Source organism: Centruroides sculpturatus, unplaced genomic scaffold (assembly GCF_000671375.1).
Source record: "Centruroides sculpturatus isolate CEXI.00-Female unplaced genomic scaffold, Cexi_2.0 scaffold226, whole genome shotgun sequence".
Classification (NCBI taxonomy): Eukaryota; Metazoa; Arthropoda; class Arachnida; order Scorpiones; family Buthidae; genus Centruroides; species Centruroides sculpturatus.
The window spans coordinates 612,838-621,349 of NW_019384525.1; positions in this window are offsets into that span (position 1 = coordinate 612,838).

Genomic DNA, 8,512 nt, shown 5'->3' on the forward strand with positions numbered 1-8,512 from the left:
AGCACTAATTTTATACATTTCTTGTGAAAGAAACACTTCTTATTCAACGGCCATAAAAATTATTTATATTAATGATGTCTCCAAAGTTCAAGTTATTTTTCTGCGAAAAATTCGTTATCAGAAATTGCGGCCGTCGTTTCATGTGCTGTTCCGTGACGAAAACAAGCTTTCACCAACGGCATAGTCGAACGGTACACATTCGGTAAGTAATCCTATAATTTTTTGTTTATAGCATAGTTTATACAGATTATTCCCAAAAAATTATACGTGTTTTGGAAATGTTGAGTGGAATTAGTCTAGAATCGGTTAATTTTATAGAAGAAAACCTTTCAAACAGCCTTAGTCCGTAAACTTCCCACCTATCGGGCTGCGATTGGCTCATGTATTTAATCATTCCTACAACGTAAAATTCGATTAACGTGGAACGTATCTAAGCGTTATAGGGGGGTCTACTGTATTAATAAATGGATAAAGGAAAAGAGAAAGTAAAAAGAAAGACGACGCAGTAAATTGCCATAAACGAAACTCGGAACTTTTTATTTTGACTTCGAGTTTTTGTTGGCGTCTCGCTTTAAGTCCCGCGTGTCGATCCGACATTGTCCCGGCTTTCGCTAACCGCGCGCGTCTATTTACGGAAAAAAGCGTTCGAACGAGTTCCGGATCCAGTCCGCTTCTTCTCGTCGATTAAACCTGGCCAGATCGGGGGATTTCCCCCAAAACGGAAACTTTTCCGGCCAAATGGGAAGAAACGGGAGAGCTTTTAACGGGGAATTTTATATTCTCCGAGGAGAAATTGGAGAATATATAATTTTTTTGTTTAACGATAATTTAACTCGATATTTTTTTAACGAATTGTTTTTAAACAATTCGTTAAAAAAATATTGCATTTTCCTCGTTCCTTTTTATTGCATTTTCCTCGTTATTATAGGGGTCGCGCGAGTAGAGAAAATTCCAATCGATCTCGTTAAAATATTTCCGGTTCTACGGGAATTTTATTACGCGATTTTACGAAAACATCTCGATAGAAATAAAGACGTAGAAAACGAACATTAACGTCCGATCGACTCGTCTTTTAATCTGGAATATTCCTTAATATAATAATACTAGCTGCAAGGACCCGCTTCGCTGGGTTTTTATTTGTATGTAATATAGTTTTTTTTATATATGTAAAAGACTGTTTTTCTAAGTAATCTAGAATCTAGCTGCAAGGACCCGCTTCGCTGGGCAAAAAGTAACGATAGTGAAGATTAAGATAATTACATTATAGCCAATCTTTCCCGTTTTCACAGAATGCGAGAATTAAGTCCCCCGTTTCCAGACTAATTAGAGAATTTTTACGTTTAGTCAAACGAACNTGTACTTACTCCAGCAGCATTTAAAGGAAATTACAAATGATTTCGGTAGCATTAAAATGCCTTCCTGAGGTAAGTCATTTCGTGGTATTATTATATTATTTTAGTGTATTTATCATATGTAAACCTTATAATATTTTTTGTTGTTTAATTTATATTGTAAATTTAAAATTGTACCACATTCTGTTTGGAACGTTTCTCCATTTTTGAATACAATCTTTATTCTATTTGTGAATGACTTTTTACCTCGGGAAGGCATCTTAATTCTGCCAAAAACATTTGTAATTTCCGTTAAATACTGCTGGAGTAAATATATATATATAACTTATAACATTACATCGCATTTGCGGCCATTTTTATGCGCGAAATATAGCTAAAATAAAATAAAATATTTAAAAAAAGACTTTGCTTAGAGGGTGGGAAACAGATTAATCTATTTTATACTGGAAAAATATGTTTGGGTTTTCGAACAACGAAACAAATCAAATTCCGACATTTGACGGTATTAAAAATATATTTAGACGCGTCGCCACGTATCTAAATTTACTAATGTTTACCTTACGCCGGCCCAATCTTAGGGCGAACGTTGGTAAATTCGCGATAATACGTCGCTAGTTTCGCGAGAAGGTCCTTTAGACTATATATTTGTCCACAATTTGGAAAAATTGTAGACCTATAAATGCCCATTGTCGTTTGTCTGTACGCGAGTCGGTCGATCGGTCGACCGTCCGTCCTTCCTCGGTCTCGAGAACGGAGTCGAATAGACGAAAAGCGTAGGGACAGAAAGCCCCTACGTAATAACTTTCGATGCAAACCGGAAGTCACGTTATTTCCATTGGAAATTTTTTCCCGAAAAGAGGTAACTAATTCGAGGCGGACGGTGTATATTTTAAAATTAAATAAATTAAAAATATACGCGGTTATTTATTTAATAAATAATCGCTGGTATATCGAATACTTTCCGTCCCGGAGATTTAAAAAATGTGGAAATTTGGCGACGTACGAGAACCCGTACGTCACCGAATTACCACGTACAGTATTGTTTATTTTGTCGCGCCTGGTTTCGGACCGAAAAAGTATATTCGACTAACATTATACGTAAGTTATACGTATTATTATTTTACCTCTTTAATCGACGACGATTAATTGTCGATAGACCCGGCGTCGATACTTGGAGAAGTTCGTGGCCAACGGTAAGAATGTTGTCCGATAGCTAAGAAAATTTAAACCGATAATACGATTAAAAAAAAATAATAACCGCTCGTTTAAACGTATCCGCAGTTCTTAATTTATTGAAATATCGAAGAAAAATTCACTTCCCACCGATATTTCGTTGGTAAATTTAAGATAGGAAAAGTTGATGCGGTACAAATTTCCAGATTTTTTCTTCTTACCGTAGAGATCGTTCCGCTAACGGTCGTAAAATGACAGTTTACTCGAACCAACAAAATTCCAAATTCCACCTTATATCGCTTATTTATTACGAAATTACCAATGTTTACCCCGAGAATATAAAAATTCTTAAATTGTTATCCGTTTCTTTATATCTAGGCAAAGTTTTCTAGTTATAAATGCGGGCGCTTCCAATTATTCTAAGTCGACGACGACGATACGTTAAGAATCGGACTCCGCCCTTTGCCACGGCGTATATTTAACTTTTAGGGACACCTCCACCGCGCTTAAATTAAATGCCGCTTAAAGCGTGGCGTGCGGGCCTTAAGGAACATTTAATGGGAAAACTTTAAAACTTTTCTACGATTTAACGAAGAATTTACGAAAGAATTATTAACGCTTGTTTCAAATACTAAGCGTATTTTATTAATATTAGGTGGGAAAATGTTTATTTTACCAAACGGCAAACCCGCGTAATAAAGAAACGGAATTAATACATTTTCGTTATTTAATTTAACTTAAGCGTATTTAAACGCGGGTCCGGCGCTACCGTACGGCCAAACCGGGCATTGGCCAGCGGCGGAAAATTTTCGGACGTATTATTTTTTAAATTTTTATTTATATCGCTCGGCGACGGTCGAATATCGATCGACGGAGAGAGGTATGCCATTTCGAAACAACTTTTTTTCGTTTTATGGGGATAATTTAAAAAATAATACGCCAATGCGCGCGTCTCTTGTCCCGGGCGCGTAAACTTTTGCGCCGGTTGCGTTTAAACACGAATCCTTACGTGCCATTTATATTACGCCCGTGTCGATTAACGCAGTTTTTATTAATGAATTCGAATTAAATTCGACCGCGGCGCCTACCGAAAAACGGAAGTAGTATTTTCCTCTCGCGCGCACGGAAATCTTATTTAAATGGCAACGTGGTCGACGATTGCCGCCACGACGTCTAACGACGCCGCTAACTTCCGAATCGGCGGTCCCCTCGTCCATCGTTCGGGCATCGACTTTCTTTAATTAATTAACGTTGGAAGTATAGGGAGTTTACCGTCCGTGTCTCGCTAATCCGTGGCCCGCTCTGGCCGACTAGCTTGTTCGGCAACCCAGGCAATTACGAGTCGGAAATTTTGTTCGTCCGCCGAATTTAGGGTTTTTCCAACGGAATCCCGGCTGTTTTTAACCCGGGAAATTCCGCAAATTTCTTAAAAATTCACTTTTTTCTTTTTTTTTTGTGTTAGGGCTTGTACACATTAGGCGTTTTGCGTCGCGTTAAACGCGCGTTAGCGGCGTACACACCGCGCGTTAGCTGGGCGTTCGACGACCGTTTAGTGGAGCGTTAACACTGGCTCAGTTTGGAAATGGACGCGAAAGTAATTGCTGGCGTGCGCCTCCTCCGTCGTCGCTATAAAAGACGACGGCGGAGGCAAAGAGAATTTCGGGTGCACCCGATATTACGAGATAGACTGACGCGTGGAATGTTTCGCGACGTTGTATCCAAAAGTAAGACAATACGAACCCAAATTTTTTAATTATTTTAGAATATCTATAAAATCATTCGACGATGACGGGTCACTTTTAGATTTCATCGATAAATAGATCGGTGTCGAAACGATCGTTCTCCATTTCGGCCAACCTACGTTCACTCTACCGGAAGCGCGCCATCGAATGTACTGTACAACAACGTGGCAGCGCATATATCTCAAAGCGCGCGGCTGACGCCCGCAAAACGCGCGTTTGACACGCGCTTGGCCAGAAGCGCGCGTTTGAGTATGTATACTTACGCAAAACTCTTGGTTCTTTTAAACGCGCGTTTTGGTAACGCGCGTTTAAAAACGCCTAATGTGTACACAGCCTAGGCGGTCAGAATACATTTGTATTTATTAATTTTAAACCTATTTATTAGATTTTTAAAAATTTTTGCTGGTTATGGCGCGTCACAAATGGTCAATAATCGGTAGCTTATTTGTGGGCGGGACTGCGAAAATTCTTTACCAGTCGGAACCCGTAATATTTGGAATAATCGCGCTTACGCCGTCTTAATTTCTAACCGCGTCCGGTAGCTTCGATAACCGCGTAACGCCGGGTCGCGCAAATTGGACGCGGATACAAACGAGTACGAAGTTTTTCGATTATTAAAACCGAACGAACTGTCGAATTGTCGGACCGTAAGCCGGATGCCGCTAGTTAAAGCGGCCGAGGTAGACAAATCGAGAATATAAACGGCAAAAAAATTCTGTAACGCACCTCGAAAACGAACTCGAAACTTCCAGGCTACGGATGGAAAAGCGCGTAACATTCGTCTTCTCTTAAAATGCGTTAATGACGATTCCACCGGCCTCAATCGAATTGAAAAGGGCATTCTCGGTAGCGGGACTTTTCTTTAGTGAAATAAGAATCGGATCGAGTGTCGGAGTAGCGACCGTCTTTGTTTTTAAAATCTTATAAAAATTTACAATAATATTATGTTTTATTTAAAAAAACGAAAATTACCTTTTAAGTTAGAAGTTTTTTTCTTTAAATTTTCGACCGAATTCAAAGGCATTTTTTTTGTAAGCGGTTTCCAACAAACTTTAATAAACTTTTATATATGTGAAAATTTCTTCGTAATTTTATACATATCTTACGCAGCGTTACTGACATTATTATTTTGGAAGTCGCGGGGGGTATTAAATTATTTCAAAAATGAAAAATAATTATATCGTTCGACTTCGAGATTTATTTTATATCTCAAAAATAATTAATTATATCCCGGGAAGCGGATCATTTTTTTCCTTCGGGCCGAATTGGCAAGAAAACTTTTTTCACTGGCCAAACCGGAGGCGGCCCTAGCGAGATTTTCGGGTGATGCGAGATCTTATTTTCGCTTTACCCTGTAGAGAGACTAAACCGTACAGTACATAGAGATTACCGATGCACTATTCGCATTGGATGCAGAAAACCGTTGATCCCTTTTTATTAAAGGGTCAGAATTTCTCAACTTTCCTATAACTTCGCATTGTGAGGATATAAGGAATTATCGCGGATTCATTCGAGCAATTATTTCAAGTCCAATATTCAGAGATTAATTGCGGGCCGCGATACGCTACACCCAATTAAATTAGCTTCGGCTTTTTATTTCTTTTTGCAAATCGGCTCGACACTTTTTCGGCTNAAACCGGGTTTGTTCGAACAGAAGTTCCTGACGCATGCGCAATGTCATTTTACAATGCGAAGAATAACGTGCATGCCGGTTCTAAATCAGTTACAGTAGGGACTAGGGACTTGCGTAGGAGTAACGTAAGTAACCTAAATTAAGAAAGAACAGGTACAGATAACTTAGCTCTATTTGACACGTGTACGATCGTACATGCAAAAAAAAAGTCGACAGGGTTTTTTTAACTATTTCCGCCCTGTGGGCACTAAGAGGGCCTTTTATAGCAGGCCCATTATGGGTTCGGCCAGGCCCACAATGGGGCGACCGGGTTGTGAGGGACTGGGCCCGACATATCCGAACAGACCACCCCCCGAAAAATTCCTGGGGATTCCTTGATCCGTCCGAATTCGATCCCGGGTCCCCCAGAGCGGTAGGCTGCCACCGTTGGCCATCCGGCCTCAAAGTCGACAGGTTGCGCGCCACAACTCGGAGTAAACAGACTAACATGGCAGAGTTGCGGATGAGTTTCAATGAGTGTGAGTTCATTAACTGTAAAAATAGTGTAAATTTGTAAACATATTTGCGAGAACTTTGTTTCATCGCAATTTCACAATTTCTACGAAATTCCCGGACTGTCCGGCCGAAAACCGAACAGGTGGTAACATTAGGAACAAAGAATGAACTGCATGCATGCATCGATGAATCGAAATTCACATATTGCTAACATCGATTCAGGATCGATGTTTCAAAAACATCGGAAGGTCGATGCATCGACGAACAAAAACATCGATGCATCGCACAGCACTAACAGTATGTAAGGGACCATCCATAAATTACGTAAGGTATTTTGGGGTGGGTGGGGGTCAAGGATTTCTTACAATTTCTTACTCAGGGGTAGGGGGTAATAGATCTCATCTTACGTAATATTCTTATTTTTATTTTTTGTTCTCGTTGAGTGGTAGCGTTTTGAATTCGGCTTCAATTTGGCGATTTCTATTAAGAACGCTCGTTGTCTCGTTTGACGTGATAGAGTAATAACGCTAGCAGATTCACGCTCTACACATTTTTTGTTATGGGAGAAAGTCCGTGTAGTGGTTTCTTTCTCTTGTTTTTTATTAGATTAAGTGCACCACTCCTATGGATGTTTAACACTAAGAATACATAAACCAAAATACACGATACAAAATAAACATAAAATTAGTGTTCGGCTTTTAGTGAAAACTAAAATGTAAAACTAGAAATTAGAAATTATAAATAGTTTTTTCTTCCATATTTTTTGAACATAATTGTAAAAAGCATCAAACAGTGGCTTCTGAACAAGCTTATTAAGTGGACGTGGCCACTTGAAACCAAGTGTAGAGATTTCTAATTTCGGAATAAGTGTATGTTGATTGTAAATTGGACAATGATAAATCACGTGGTCAACGAAGTCTAGATTTTCTGTAGAGCAAAAGCAAGAAGCAGTTTCTGCCCGGTTATACATCGCCAGGTAGCTTCTAAAATTACCACGCTCAGTAAATAGTTGAGCGGTAGCAAACGTTAAATCGCTAAGTAGTGATGAGAACCTACATTCAACACTAGGAAAATAAAGTCGTGTTATTTTACAAGTTTTACTGCTCAACTACTTTTACTGATTCCACTTTCGCATAGCGTTGTCACGAATATAATTTTTAAGGCTGCTACATGAGAAAAGGATGTGAGTGTAGTCCGAGTCAGTTTCCTTTGCAGCTGACTTAGCCTCAGTGTTGGCGTTTTCATTTCCTAGTACGCCAGTATGGCCAGGAACAAATATAAAAATTATCTTATTTACAAGATGCTTAATATGGTGCTGGATATATGCGATTTTATTCTATTGCAATTGGGATTTAATAGAGCTTTTAGGACAGACTGTGAATCACTGTAAATGTTGATAGACAGAGTTTTGTTTGGTAGTGAAGTGGGCCACTGAACAGCTTGGTAGTCGGCATCTTCTTCGGCTTGATAGATGGAGATATGTGGGAAGTGTCTGTACCTTCTAACACATTTTGGGCAAAATATGTCGGTTTGGAAGAAGATTCAGATACTTGAGCCGACAAGAAGGGAGCTTTTGGACCCATCTGTGTAGATATTAATGTCTGCGTGGTTATCCACAGAGGAAGCAGATGACATCAAATAACTTTGTTTACAGGATTATGATCAGAGACAGTAGGGTACTTGCAATGTAGTAGCGTATGAACAGCCGTAGATAGGAGTAGAGACCGTTGTTGAGCCTTGACGTTTGTAGTTCTGATGTAGTTTAGAACTTTTTCTATAATATGTAGTGGCAAAGGAAGGAGCTCTACTAGTATCAGAGAGGCATTAGTAAAAACAGTTCTGCTGTACTTTATAATTCTGGTGGCAAACTGGCTTTGAAGAGAGTGTGATTTACTTGCTACTGAATTTTTACTAGTTACGTGACCACAGCCAGAGGCTGCGTAAAATAGCATTGGTTGTATTGCCCCATCATATAGAGTTTTATAAGCTTTATTATTTAGTCCCCAGGTGCACCTATCACATTTTAGCAGCATGTAGTTTATTTTGTTGGGTTTAGACAAGATGTAATCAATATGGCAACGAAATGTGGTTTCTCTTTATTCTCTCTTGTTTTATTT